This window comes from Ailuropoda melanoleuca, chromosome 17 (assembly GCF_002007445.2).
Source record: "Ailuropoda melanoleuca isolate Jingjing chromosome 17, ASM200744v2, whole genome shotgun sequence".
In the NCBI taxonomy this organism is placed as follows: domain Eukaryota; kingdom Metazoa; phylum Chordata; class Mammalia; order Carnivora; family Ursidae; genus Ailuropoda; species Ailuropoda melanoleuca.
Window position 1 is genome coordinate 21,801,956 of NC_048234.1, and position 15,528 is coordinate 21,817,483.

The window sequence follows — 15,528 nt, forward strand, 5'->3', positions numbered from 1 at the left end:
AAAAAAAGCTTTGAAATTAGAGTAAGTGCCTTTAAATTCTTTTTTTTTTTTTTTAAGATTTTATTTATTTGACAGAGAGAGACAGCCAGCGAGAGAGGGAACAAGCAGGGGGAGTGGGAGAGGAAGAAGCAGGCTCCTAACGGAGGAGCCTGATGTGGGGCTCGATCCCAGAACGCCGAGATCACGCCCTGAGCTGAAGGCAGACGCCCAACCGCTGTGCCACCCAGGTGCCCCGACCTTTAAATTCTGATTCCGCCTCTCCCTAGCTGTGTGACTTTGGGCAAGATACTTAACCCTTGACACCTGACCTCTAAAACGCTTATAATAATACCTCCCGGGTTGTTTTGACAATGTGCTGGGATAATGACCTTAAAAGGCCCAGAGCAAACCCTCAATAAATAAATTATTATTTCTTCACAGGGTTGCTCTGGAGACAAGGGCAGGAAATAAATAGCTAAAGCTACCAGAGCTGGTTCTCGATGAATATTCATGTCCTGCCCTGGGCTTCCAGCTCCTGCATGGCCCACCTCATCACAGGCCTCACTGCTGCCAAGTGTTTCCCACGCCTCAGCGAAGTTCCAGAATCATCCTTCAGGACAATGTGCCATCATAAAGACAAGAAAAGCGAAAAGCTGGAAATCGGGATCAATTACGTGCTTTAGAGGCCATTGGCCCTTCTCACAGGGAACTTCTCTAATAATGGTCAAGGCCTGGGTCGGGTCCTGAGCTCCTTGGCGAGAAAAGGAATTATAAACGCATCTTAGGAAGCTCAGCGATCTAATCCTGATGTACTCTTAACAGTTCTGCTTAGGAACTCTGCATTGCTGACCTGCTAAAATGTAGAAGATAGGCAAAAATCAACCTATGCTTTTCAGCCCTCCCTTCGCTCCCCAACCCCGCCTCAGTGTTAGCATCTGAGGTGAACACCCTTCGATTCAATCTAAGGACAAATCACAGTTCAGTAGGAGACCGGTCCCTCACTCACTATTTATTAAGTACAGAGCATGCGGTTTGTCTCCTCACATGGTATAAAGTGAACAAAAGTAATGGCTTTGCTGGGAAAACTGACCTGAGTAATACCAAGTAAAACCAATCCTTTACAGCAGGAAAATTAAGTGTCCTTTATTCCAGTCGCATTTAAGATTTTTCTAGGAACAGAGATTTTATCAATTATTAATATGAGAGAGGCAGGAAAATGTCAACCCATTTTGGGGAGGGAGCTTCCAGATTTTTGAAACACCAGTTATAGGTCAATAACGCATGTTGATTTTTCATCACTTTTGTGGGAGAACAACGGCCTTTAAAAAAATTTTTTTTAATAACCCAAGAACAGATCACTGTGAGTGCACATCCCTTCCACCTAGACAGGGCTCCGAGGTAGCCGGTTCCAGCACAGTGGCCTCTGTGCTACTCCAGCCACAGGTCCAGCATCCTGGCCTGGGGATTGAGCCTCAGGGTCAGTTTGATGTCACCTGCAGCTTTCAGGGCAGGGAAAGGGGTGATGTTGGCCAGGCCCTAGACTCCAGGGAAGCCGTATTTCTGGTCCTCCAGGCTGGTCTTGGCATCGCTCACAGCCTTCCCGCTGCTCCTGGAGAGCAGGGCGGCACCCTCTTGCATGGGTGCCTGCAAGTACTGAGCCCCATGTATTTTTCTGGCATCTTCAGCAGCCCAAGCACCATAGGACCCAAGTGGGTCACAGATAGGCCACCCACAGGCACATCCCTCATAGGCAAGCTCAGCAAGGAGCTCGTTCCATCAGGGACTTTCTGGGGCAGAAGGAGAAGGGGTTCTTGAAATAGCAGGACAGCCACACGCAGGTCATGGGAACTCCAAGGTCCCGGAAATATTCCTCCACCTCCCCTTCGCCATCAAAGTGGCCCACTGCCCGTCTCCCAGCAAGCTGGCCTGGTCATCCTGGTCTCCCCACACTGCGTCTATTGCCTGCAGTGTCAGCTCCTTTGCTGCCCTAGGCCAGGAGTCCCACATCACCATGGCAACCCTGAACATCCCATCTTCCAGGAACATCTGGGCCACTGAGCCTCCCTGAGCACCTGTGCTCCAAACACCACACCAGTTTCTTGTCCACCATGCGAACTAAAGGGGGAAGGACAGTCCCCAAGGCCTGAGGGCTGTGGGACACACGGAGTCAGCAATGGGGACCTGGGATGACTGAGCACGCACCACATGGACCTGATGGGCAGCTGGCCGGGGGACGTCAGGGCTCTATGACCTTCAGTCTGCTCCGCTCCACCCCACCCCCTCCGGTGTGACGTCCCATCCCCCACCTGGCCCTGGAACTCGGCCCCCACTCTCCTCTCCAGTCCCCCTGCTGGTGGTACCTCCCGACCCCAGGTAGGAAACCCGATTTTTAATCATTCTCATCTGTTCAAAAGGGAACCCTTCTGAGAGTGTTTACCATGCCAGACCTCAGAGGCAGAGTTTAATTTACATTTGAAACTATAAATCTCTTCCGAATAACACACTCTATAATTCAAGTCGCATTTGGCGCCTGCAGGGAGAGAGCAGTCCGGAGGGAGGAACGGTGACAGGCTCGGTCACTCACTCCCACACCACTGCGACAGGGACATCCGTGTTCCTGCTTTACACATAGTGCCGTGGAGGTGTAGACAGACCGGCAGCCACATCCCAGACCTGCGCGCTCCAGGGCACTTGCCCTTGGCCCCCTGCACCCCCGTGCCTAGTTCCCCTTGCATTTCATGGGAACCGATAGCGAGAACAAAGGTCAAGGATAGGTATGCTCATGTCCCTGGCACAGAGCATCGGGAATGGCCAGCTCCTTGCCATGGCCTGCTTTGTGCAGCGAACTGAAAGCCAAGATTTGAGAGTTCACGGCCTTAGAAAGAGGGGCAGCAACTGAGGGGAGACAACTACTTCTCAGGCCTTGGAAAAGGGTCCCTCAGCAGCTTGAACGACCTGCATTTACACCATTGCATTGCATTCTATGTGCCAGGTTCAGGGCACGGCTCAGCCATATCCCCTCTGCACCCCCCCCCCCCCCCCCCCCCCCGGGGGGGNCCGCCCACGGCGGGTGCTTCCCAAGCGACCCTTCTGCAACCTCCCACCCTCCCCACAGCCCCTTAGCTCTTCGGACAAGGTCGTATCCATCGAATTTTCGTTGCAGACTTCTGTTTCATGTCCGGACCGATTTTTCCACTTAGACACTCATCATTTCAGAAATCCCAGGGCAACTTGGAAGAATTTCCAGGTCGAACATTTTTTTTTTTTTTAAAGATTTTATTTTTATTTACGTGACAGAGACACAGCCAGCGAGAGAGGGAACACAGCAGGGGAGTGGGAGAGGAAGAAGCAGGCTCCCAGCAGAGGAGCCCGATGTGGGACTCGATCCCGGAACACCGGGATCACGCCCTGAGCCGAAGGCAGACGCTTAACGACCGCGCTACCCAGGCGCCCCCCAGGTCGAACATCTTAAAACAAGACGGTTTCACAGGAAGTTCTTGCAAGGTCATTGAACAGTAGGAGTTAAGAACGATGCACTTCCTACCAGCAGAGCGAGCCTACCGCTTTCTGACCGAGGGCGGTCACGCTCCACAGCTCAGTCTGAGGGCCTGCTCTCTAGAACCACCTCTGAAACCAATGGTTTCAGCCCACGTGCCTTAGAAAATAGTCTTAGCCAAAGAGGACATATGAATACTTTCCTGGAACCCGAGGCAGTGAGAATAAAGGAAAACAGGTGAGGCACAGAGAGTAAGAAGCCATGAGATGGGGTGTGTTACCATCTGGGCACTGCTCACCATGAGCAGTGAGATCCACCCCATCACTCGGCAGGGCACCTGCTCCGCCATGTGGGACAGCTGCACCCAGGCTATCCTTTGCGATAGTCCATCGGAGGGAGAGAAAGAGAATTTATCCGCTGGCTCCTTATCAGCCATCAGTAAAAGACTCCCCCAGATGGACTGGAGTGGTCTTTGCCCTTCAGCAGGTACTCGGGCCACTCTGCCGCATGGGCTTCAGAGCCTGGAAACGGCAACAGGAGCCAAAGGCTCGGTTGTCCTCAAGCAGGGAGGCCAAAGGGGCTCACAGGGAGTCAGCAGGAGTGGCTTAGATGGACTGGGGGACAGAGGAGGCCAAGAGAATCAGAGGAGGTCCCAAAGATGGGCGCCATGAAGAAGCTGGGTGTTTTCATTTTTTCAGACATTTCTAAGACTCCTAGGTATTGTACAAGATCTTGGGATTAGAGTTAAAGTATTTATTGCCATCAAGAAACAGTCTACTGCAAATACACAAAAATAAACACCCGACCAAAAAGCCCTACCTCTCGAGAGCAGGAAATCCAGCCATGTACGGGATTTTGGCAAAAGGTATTCTCAGAGGGGACCATCATTAACTGCATTCCATATTGTAAAAATCAAAGTCTTCAGTTAGAAAGGAAACTCCAGAGCTCATCTGGAGAGCCCTTTACTTCAATCAACCAAGCTTTTATGATCCCGACACCCCAGAGATGTCAAGCACCACCCCAACCCCACCCACCCTGACACCTACTCTCGTGTTACTGTCTGCACTTTCCAGATCAAAGATCTTAGAGGTCTCTGAGCCTTCGTCAATGAAATTCCCTGCCCAGAATGCCCTTCTGTGTCAGCCGGGACAACTAACTCATGCTGCCATACCAATGACCGAAATTTCATGGCTTTCGAAAAAGATTTATTTCTGCTCATTGTAGTCATTCAAGAACCTTGACAGATGGAAGTTTCATCTTAACGTATGTTTCCCTGGTTTCTTTAGCAGTAAAGGGGGAAAATGACAAATCACATCCTGGCATTTACAGCTTATCGCCAGAAGGGACACTCCTCCGTCCGTTTCACATTTCATTGGCTCGAGTGCGATGTATGGCCACGCTTACATTCACGAGGATGGGGCAGGGTATTCTATCAGGTGCCAGAGAGAAAAACCAGGAAAAGCCAACGAAGAGTATTAACAACTCACCTTTTTAAAGCTTCTTCAGCTACCAAATTCCTACTCAAGCTTCTCAATTCAGGTCAGGTTTTATCCATTCACTCCATTACCTGGACCTCCAGGCTGATTAAGGAGACCTCGCAGGTGCCCCAAGCACTCCCCTCAACCATCGCACCAGCAACCCTGCAGAGATGTGCTCTCTGCTTCTCTGTCTCCCACATAGCACGGAGTGTCCCCCGTCACAGCAACCATTTCTCCTTTACCCCATGTTCAGCACCCAAGCACAGTGCCTGCTAACTAGACACTCAATCGTGTTTGTCGAGCTGAACAAAATCGACATGACAGGACAGAAAATAAAACTTTCTTCGCAGAAGAAACCACTGTCCCGGAGTGAGCGAAGCACTGCACAATGTTATAAGCATTTTTCAATGCCAGTCTCTCCTCTCCTGCTGTTTGTCAAATTAAAGTGACACATTCAGGTAATAAAAAGAACTCCCCTTGGGCAGAACCTAAATATAAACATTCTAGGAAACTTTCGCCTTCCTCTGTTTTGCTAGGCGAGCAAAGCCTGCACAAATGCTTAAGTTTTGCGGTTTCTTCCCCCCCAAGCAGAGTTCAGCGAGGAGGGAGGGCCTGGATTGGGAAAGAAGCTCATTTCCCTCGTTCTTGGCGAAAACGTAAATCAGGTCATAAGCAAAAGTCATTTGGAAATCTGATTTCTCTGTGGGCTCGACTACTCTTTTCTGCCAAGTGGGTGAGTCCCACGAGCGCCAGTCCTACCTTCTCTGTGCAGTTTAGAAGGAGAAATCGTACTTACAGATTTCCATTAGCTCGGGCTCCAATGATTAGTGGTCAGAAATGCTGACGCCAAGGCCACGTGGGGCTGAGCAGAGCCAAGGACAGCTTCATGGTGACCCCCGGCAAGCGGCAAAGCAGAGCTGACATCCCCCACGTCCTACACGCAGTCTCCCCTCACAGACCGAGGGGCGGCTCCTAGGCCCTTTTATGCACGATGTGGTTCACAGGCCAGTGGCATTGGTATCACCTGAGGCCTCATTAGAATTTTGGAATATCGGCTCCCCACACCACACCTGCTGAATCAGAGCTCGCATTTTCAGCGAGATTCCCAGGTGACTCTCATGTAACTTAAAATCTGAGCTTCACTGAAAATCGTGTAACTTAAAATCAGTAACTAAAAGCACCGAGCGGGGCTCTGAACACACTTTCTGGAAGAGTCTGGAAAGTGAGGACAGCTGTGCCCATCCTTGTCCCCACCTGTCACTTGGGGAGAGGTAAACACTCCTTAACCTGTGAGCATAGCACTGCATTTATTCATTGTTGAGGCAAGAGGGGATTGAAGGTAAAGGGAGATCCCAGTGTATCCAAGATCTCGGGGCCAGGCCTTCTGTGGACAGCTCTAGAGTTATGGGTGGTGGTCAGCCAGGTTGGAAAGATGGACAGCCAGCTTACCATGGGGCAAGCCATGAGACCCGGAGATGCTGCAAACCATTTCCAAAGGGCCCACGGACTTCCAGCCTCTTACACTATGAACTACAGCTATCACCTCATTCCCAACATTTCCAGTAGGTAGGGGAGCCCAGGATTTGTGAGCTGGTGAAAACCCCATGTCACGATTCTCCCTTCACAAGGCAAGGACTCTTCTGTCCTTGTCTATCCTCCCAGCCATTTTTGGCTCGGTGTTCTTTGTCTGATTTTCAGCTCTCTCCTGCCTGCCTGCCCTCCCTCTCTACCACCCTTCACAGCACTTTGGTTTCCTGGTAACTTGACTCTTCTGTGACATGATCTCATCTAATCTATCATTCTACTCTTTGTTGGTAGACTATTTTAGTCACTGTCATTCCATCTACCCTGAGACAAAGGCATTTCGCTAATGGCTTCTGCTCTCTTGACACTATTGTGTTGTGTTATACCGGTGATGAGTATGTAGTGTGCTCTTTTATACAAAACGACCGACACGGACACACTGTGTATAGTTACGCAACAGAAACTCGGATGCTGGGCCAGGCACGGGTACGAATCTTGCTTCTGGATTATCTCTGTTCTCTCCTGCATCATCGGCCACCCAATCACCAATGGCAACTGACCTTCAGGCTACAACATGTTCAGATCTCTTCCATCTCCAGACAATGCTCTCCTCAATGCTCCTCTCCCTTAAGCCCACCACTCTATCTCAGTTCTTCCTAAAAAAAAAAAAGAGAGAGAGAGAGAGAGAGATTTATTGATTTGAGAGAAAGAGGGAGTGTGGGAGGGGGAGGCGCAAAGGGAGAGAATCTCAAGCCGACTCTGCAGTTACCGGGTAACCTGGCTCAGGACTCGATCTCATAACTACCCTGAGATCGAGACCTGAGCCCAAAGCAAAAGTCCAATGCTCAACCGACTGAGCCACCCAGACACCTCTCCATTTTTTCCTTTCGAAGGTGCCCTTGCCTACCTTCTCTGCCTCCATTTCTCCCATTCTTTTGTGCTACCGGCTAACTGAACTCTCTACAACATAAACTGTCCCTGCGCTCGCCAGCTGGGAATCTAGGGAGGCTGGATTACCTGGATTCTGGATTAACTCCAGAATAGAAATCGAGAACAGACATGGTGCTTGCCCTTGGTAAGAGAGACTTACCTTGTTTCAAGTCATTCCTCACCCACTTAAATCATATATGCAACCACCTGGTGGTTTCTGACTACAACCATGGATTTTCTGGCTCCCTACCTGGTTTCTGATGTAGGTGGCTTTTCCCTATTAGTACGTGAGTGGGTCTGCTTACCTCTTGAGACCCAGCCCAGGTCACCTTCCTTGCCCCCCGTCTGCCTGCTCACGTCTTAGCCACATACTGGTTGCATCCATTGACATATGAATATTAACATTTCTGCAATGTAAGCTTCTTCGATGCTTAGATTTTTATTCTATTTGTCTTTATATCCCAGCTTCTACTATGATGCCTGACATATAAATGTACACAAATGCTCATTAAATGACATTTCAAATGGACTCCAATTTCTTTTCCGTGTAGTGCCTGCTGTGGTTTTAGATTCGCAAGATGTCAACAATTCAATCTGGAGAGTTCTGTACAGAGACACGGCAGCCAGGAAGCATGCCAGGGCGTCAGGGAGGTGTGCGTTTCTGGATGAGCTCCAGCCTCCCAAGAGAAAGCGGGTCATGGAGAATCGCCAGGGCTCTTAGCCGTGACCTTCCTCTCCCCATCTGCTTTTGATTTGATCTGCTGAAAAAGCAACTTCCCTGGGTTCCTCAGCTGCCAGAGACTACCCTAGATGATCTGACTCTCTGGAAAGAGGAAATGCGGGACCCGTCCCCTGCTGGCCAGATATCCACTGAAAATCGGGCCAGGCTGGAGTGGGTAACCGTCAGGGCTCAGCACTTGGGGAATTTAAATAAAAGGAAAGGAGCCTGGAGAACTGTGAATGCTTTTCACTTAAAACTTCATGTTTGCTTTATGGAGCAGAGAAACAGATGCAGGCCCTGTCGGGAGCCCTTTACAAAACTCTATATCTCGGTCTTCTCATTCTCTGAGTATCGCTGACTCAGACGGCCTCCTCACTTAATCTGTGTAGTTGCCTAACTGTGTTGAGTCTAGCTGTCCAGGGCGGTGCTGTGAGCGGAACCAAGAATCCTCCGGGCTCAGAGCTGACTTGAACTTTCTGCTGGGCTGGGCCGCTTCTCAGCAGGCACAGGGGCTCCAAGTGGGCCCGTGGGAGAATTGTCCAGTGTGTCTTCCCTGCAATGGGCCTTCGGTACACTCCACAGGTGCCCCAAGGGTGGGGTGGGCCACAATGAGCATTCAGCACGTGCCTGAGTCCCACGTGGGTGCTTTGGAGTTTTCAAATTTGTGATGCCCTAATCAACTCTGTCTTCGTGGCTAGACATCATGGGAACTTTCCTGCTTTCAGAAGAAAATACACTGTGTTCCCTCACCTCATGCTGAACCTAGAGCATCAGGAAATGACTGTGAAATGAACAAGAATTTTGCTAAAAATGAGCTGGGGTTTGTGTATGAGCAAGCGTGTTGTGATCATTACGTCATCCGTGTAAATAACTATAGTGCGTGTTTCTTATGTATTGAAATACTTGTATTTTTCCTGAAGCAACATATATATATATTTTTAATTCTGAAATCTGATTTCTTTACAACTTGAGATGTACTGAGAGTTACTTGCTGCATTAAAGTTTCAAATCCAGCAAAACTGCACTCATTAGAAAGCATTCATCTCTCTCTCCATAATCCTCAAGAGGGGAATGAAAATATCAACCAGGCGAGTCAAGTTTCTACTGCAGGGAACATCTCTTACTCTAGTTAAAAGGCTTTCTGAGAAAGTGGAAAGTAAGCATCACAAGATTGAGAGTGATGTGGGTGAGCCTTTGTCAGATCCTCCGTCCTCACACGAGGGAGCTGGAAGAGTCAAAGGCATGCTGGCAGTGCTGTCTTTGAGACAAAGCTATAGCTTGCTGTCGATGAAAAGAGTGCGATTTCCGCAGAAGAAAAAGCTTTTCAAAAACACCTTCTCAGAGTTGTCAACAAGAGATAACATTACGTGAACATGTTAAGTCAGAGGAAAATATTTGGAGCCAGTTTATAACTAACTTCACCTTTGTCCCCCCTAAAGTATCAAACAGCAATAGCTGGAAAACCAAAATGGACTCTCATTGGGACGCTGTATATTTTTAATGTAAACTTAACTTTTTAGTAATATTTAATTTACAACTTTTCAGTGTTGATCAAGTGTTTCTTTTTACATATTATTTTTGAGCATTACTAATTGTATTGCTAACAAGTGATTTTGGAATATCAATGTCTTTTTAATATGCATGCTTTTAAAATAGACACTTTCACTTGTTTAGAGTACATTTAATTGTTTAATTGTTACATAGTAAATATTTGGTTTTACTTTTTATTTCATGAACTCTGAAAACATTAAAAAACATAAAAATGCCAGGATCAACACTAGTATTTCAATGTTATGCAAAATAAATATCACATTACTGATACTGGCATTTTACTTGGTATTGTAATCACCAAATAAAACAATAAACCCATAATTACACACACACACCCCTGTACCCATAAACAAACAATCATAGAGGGACCATTCAGAGCTTAAGATTTCTGTGTCTTTCTTCCATATGTTTCGGTTTTAACCATTTGATTAAATTGAATGCTGAAAAAAGTTCTTGCAGCTTACCAGAATTAGGGCTCTCTCTCCAAGCTGGGTAAAACTACAGTTTCTCTTGTGTCACAATGACATAGAAATTCCCAGGTACTGGGAGCTAAAGTTAGGTGAAAGAGTCGCACGGTTTGTTTTGTCTCATAATAAATGCAACGCACATAGCGCTCGGATGTGATGGATTTCCTCCCGACCTCTGGGACTGGGGTTCTTCCACCCACTGCAGTGTCTTTGGGCTGGATCAGCTCACTCTGTGGCTCCTTGGGTGCTGACCTCTGAGAGGGCTCCCTTCCCACAGCCAGCTCTGCAGCAAGACCTGGCCCCATTCCTTCTCCTGCTCTCCTGGGGGATCCTGGGGAGGGGGGCGGAGTGGCTGCAAATGAGTATCTAATGAGAACCCTCTCAGTGCATTCAGATTAGATTTCTCTTTGTTCTTCAACAATAGCATCAAAGGCAGAAAGTATGCTTTCTAAACAAAGAGACTTTTTATAGGGCATTTGCAAGTATTACAAGTTTTCTCCTCCGGTTTCAAGTTCTCAGCCTATCCTGGGAAGAGGAAACTTGCTCAAAAGTCAGTTTGTAAGTGATTCGGCCAAGTTCAGCCCCAGTCTAGCTGCCCCAGAGCTCATGGGGTGTCTGCTCCATCAGTGTCCCCGGACTGCAGAACCCTCTAGAGAGCTGGGCCCCCACCCCAGACACTGGGGTGGGAGCCCACACATTCGTGTTTCCAATAAGATCCCAGGTGAGGCTGGTGCTGCTGGTCCTCAGACCACACTTGGAGACCCCGTGCCCCACACCAGTGGTCCCCCAACCTGAGGCAGAGCTTGTTATCAGAGCCCCAAGCCCCAACCACTCCCAGGTGATTCTGATGGAGGTGACATTTGGAGGAAATTACACCATCCGGAAGTTACATCGTAATTCCACACAGCATGGGCAAAATAGCGCACTCAATACAAGTCTAAAAATAATTTGAAGGCAAAGGCAAAGAACAAATCATTTTGAATGGGCAGTGGTAGGAACCGAAGACGACTTTCGTGCAGAGGTTTCTGAACTAGAGCTAGCTACATAATTAGCAGGGTCCGATGCACAATGAAAATCTGGGGTCCTTTTTACCAAAATTTGGAAAAGCATGCCACTGATGGTACTAAAATATAAAGCTTTTCCCTTTCTTTCTCAGTCTCTCGACTTGTCATGGTGTTTTTTATTTGCTATTTAATGACATTCTAAGTAAAGAAAAATTTCAAAATTAAATCATTTCCATGAATGTTACCATTCATCTTTACATTGTGCACCGGCCAGTTTTAAACGCAAATTTAAGAGCATCTAATTAACATGCAGAATGACCAACATTACACAATTTGTATTGTGGAGCTCATACAGGCATATGTCTTTCATTCTTACCAGAACAGTGGAAATACAGCACAGAACTAACTGAACTTTTAAAATTTCACTTCTTCATTGTAAAGTTTTATTTATTTGGAGAGACAGAGCTAGAGGGGGAGAATCCCGAGCAGACTCCCTGCTGAGCATGGAGCCCTGTGTGGGGCTGGATCTCAGAATCCTGAAAACACGACCTGAGCCGAAATCAAGAGTCAGAGGCTCAACCAACCGAGCCACCAGGCGCCCCTAATTTCATTTCTTGATGTGTGCTCATTCTACCTTCAGCTTTTCAGTGAGGAAAGAAGGAGGGACTAAAAGAAAAGAAACTATGGGTTGCTCTATCTTTCCTATTCCTGGCATATATCATTTTCAGCTCAGCCGGTTGGTTAATACGGTACTGGTCGCCGTTGTGGCATGGTGGCCTGAGGGAAATGACATGGGTAAGCAAGGGCATGACAGAATTCCTTCATTGTTCCTGTTTTGTAGGACACCAGTGCCTTCTTTCTATGTTGATATAAGTTCGGGTTAGAGCAGAGTGTGCGACTTCTCGAGGCTATCAGTGCCCTCACTTTGTTGTAGAAATAACGTCCTGACCTTGTACTCACCTTGAACCGTCTTGCTCGTGGGCCCACCAGAATTCTGTGCTCATGAAACGTCTTGAACACCACGGCAACAAGGGAGGGAGGCAGGCCTATTGCAAGCCTCAGGCACACTCTTCCATCAGGCTTCACGTACAAAACACAAGTTCAAAGATAGAAGGGTTAAGTACTTCCAGACGTAACAGCAGAGCATGAAACCAAGCATGGGGCTCTTCTGACCGCAGAGCACTGAGCGCAGATGACTGCAAAGCCAGCTCCAATTTGGGTTTTGAGTGAGGAATCATAAAATGGGAGTTTGTAAGGGAATTTCAGGCCGAATTGGGGTGGATAGACGGAGGTACACATTGGGTACCAGGAAAATGTAGGGGAAATCGTGATCTCTCTCAAGAGAGACTTCCTTCCCATTGGACCTACATCATTGAAGAAGGCACAGGGCTACTGGCTGGGAATAGATTATTCTCTTGAGAAAGGTGTTCCAATGATAAAGCAAGGCAGGTGATTTTTTTTTTCCTTTCTAGTATCAAAAAAAAAGCTTAAATTCATCCATAAGACTAAAAATAAGTGTGAGATTTTATTATATTATTTTTTTCTTGAAAACAAGAAACCTTCTCATGAAAGTTATATATGTTATTGATCAGTGTAATAAAAGTATCAGAAGATAATTTTCAGCTTTTGATTGCCTAGAGGACATTTTAGTTTCTCTAATGAAATTATAAAGAAATATTTCCACTTGTTTGTTAGTTTTTTATATGAAACCGTGTTTATTAAATCATATCATTATTACTTTCTCCCGTTGGTTATTACTCTGAAATATGGAGGCACAATGCCCAGCATGTTGGGAATTGTTTAGTAACAAAGCTAATATTTTATGAAAGAATAATATATCTTGGCTTTTCAAATTACTATCATGTGAACCAAAATGAGACTTCATATCTACTCGTGTTATCCAAACTAGCAGAAGATTCTTGTCCAAGCAACATTATCTGACTTTATATAAAATACATTCACTTTTTGTCTCAAGATTAGACATTGTATGCTGTGGATTAAAATAATATTGTAAGATTTCAGTAATTTTCAACATAAATTTAAGATGTTATATTAGCTACTTTGTAATTTGTCTTTTAATGTATACAGTTCACATGCTGAAATTCAAAACTGAATTCTAATATTTGAGATGAAAGTACATTTTGTAAGTTTAAAACTTTTCATGTTAAATTGAAATTATATAAATAACATATTAGCACTTTCTGTTGTAAAAAATGCAACCGGTACAGATAAATAACAATCCTCCCTGACACCCCTCCAGAGGTAACAATTATTATCAGTGTGATAGGTATAATTTAAATTATTTTCTTTGTATTTATATCATAATGAACATATGAACATTTTTAATACAAGTGATGTCATTTTGTGGTTATTGCTCTGAAGCTTGCTTTAATTTTTTTATTTTTTTAAAGATTTATTTATTTATCTTAGAGAATGAGAGAGCACGCATGCGCACAAGTGGGGGGGAGGGACAGAAAGAGAAGGAGAGAAATTCTCAGACAGACTCCCTGCTGAGTGCAGAGACTGAAGCGGGGCTCAATCCCAGGACCCTGAGATCATGCTCTGAGCCTAAATCAAGAGTCCAACTGAGCTACCCAGGCACCCCGCTTGCTTTAATTTTAAACTATCAAGGTCAGAGTTCTAAGCTGGTACATATGTATAGACCCAACAGACTCTTTCTGACTGCTGCCAGTATTTCTTATATGTTTGCTTGTTCATTTACTCCCCTCCTAGTGATACTTCGGTTGTTTCCAGTTTTTCACCTTATATACAATGATATAATGAACAGCTTTGCCCATGCTTCTTCGTTTACATGAAAATGTGTTTTCAGGGATACAAAGGGGGAAAAATGGAACTGACAGGTCATAAGAGATATATTTAAAATTTTCATTGATCCTATCAAATTACTTTCCAAAAAGACTTTTCCATTTATACCCATGTCCCAGTGTCCATGCCAAACTTTTTATTTTGAATCTTTTTTTTAAAGATTTTATTTATTTATTTGACGGGGGCGGGGGGGAGAGAACACAAGCAGGGGGAGCAGCAGGGGGAGAAGGAGAAGCAGGCTCCCCGCTGAGAAGGGAGCCTGACTCAGGACTCAATCCCAGGACTCCGGGATCATGACCTGAGCGAAAGGCAGACGCTTAACTGACTGAACCCCCCAGGTGCCCCTATTTTGAATCTTTCAAAATATTTGGAAATCTAATGTGTGAAAACTGGTATGACTTCTCTTAGAAATGCAAGGAGAGTCTAATATTCAAAATATAATAATAAAATTATATGTATCAACAGAGGAGAAAATCCTACAATGCATACTTCAAATGCATTTGATAAAATATAGCTCCCTCTCTGCGATGGTCAATTTTGTCTGTCAACTAGGCTATGGTAGCCAGATATTTGGCCAAACATGATGCTGGATGTTTCTGTGAAGGAACTGGGCTTCAAGGGAAAAAGACAGACCTCCTAAGAGGAAGGAGTTGTGCCTACAGGCTGCCTTTGGGCTCCAACTGCAACCTCAACTCTTCCCCGGTCTCCAGCCTCCAGGCTGGCCTTCTGGCCTTTTTCTTTCTCTACGCGCGCGCGCGCGCACACACACACACACACACACACACACACACCCCTAGACACAGAGACACACAGATACTCACACTACACATACAGAGACACAAAAAAAGCACACATACACACGTACACACACACCTTGACTGTATATAAACATCTGTCTACAGAACGAGAAGAGAATCAGGTTTGGCAGAATAGCTGGGTTTCATTTCTGGTCTTGCCACTTACCAGCTACATGACCTTTGAAAATGATCATTGAGCTACAGTTTCCTGCTTTCTAAGAAGAATAATAAAAAAAATAATAGCATCCTACATTGGCTGATCATTTTTAAGCAACTGCTTACTGATGCATTACTACAGAGCATACAGTAAGTTTCAAGGGCATGCTTTTTAAGAAATAGATGTCTACACAAACACACTTCATTCACACTGGGCTTCTATTCTTCCTTATTAGAATTTTATGTTCACTGAGAACTCCGTGTGTGTTTTTAATGAGACCGTCTGCTAGGAGACCACTCTTTGTCTATTTTTGAGTTGGTAGGAACATGTATTCGTGTCCTCAGTTTTGGTTTTGCGTGTGTGTCGTATTTTTTTTTCCCAAGCAAAAGTACACCACCATTAATATAAAGGGTAAAAAATAAACCATAGATATCTCAGTTCAAGGCAACATCCAGACTCTGACTTGAGGGTACCTTAGTATAATATCCCAGATTTCTAGAAGTTGGGCCCAATAACTCCACAGCTCACAAGGAAACAGTTGATAGATTTGGTCACATAAAAAATCATAACTTCGAAGTGATGCAAGACACCATAAACT

The 15,528-nt window shown here is 45.8% G+C and overlaps 1 pseudogene; it reads right to left on the reverse strand.

The window, feature by feature from the left end:
* Positions 1-487: 487 nt before the first annotated feature.
* LOC105237569 lies at positions 488-2,089 on the reverse strand (annotated as a pseudogene).
* Positions 2,090-15,528: the final 13,439 nt, after the last annotated feature.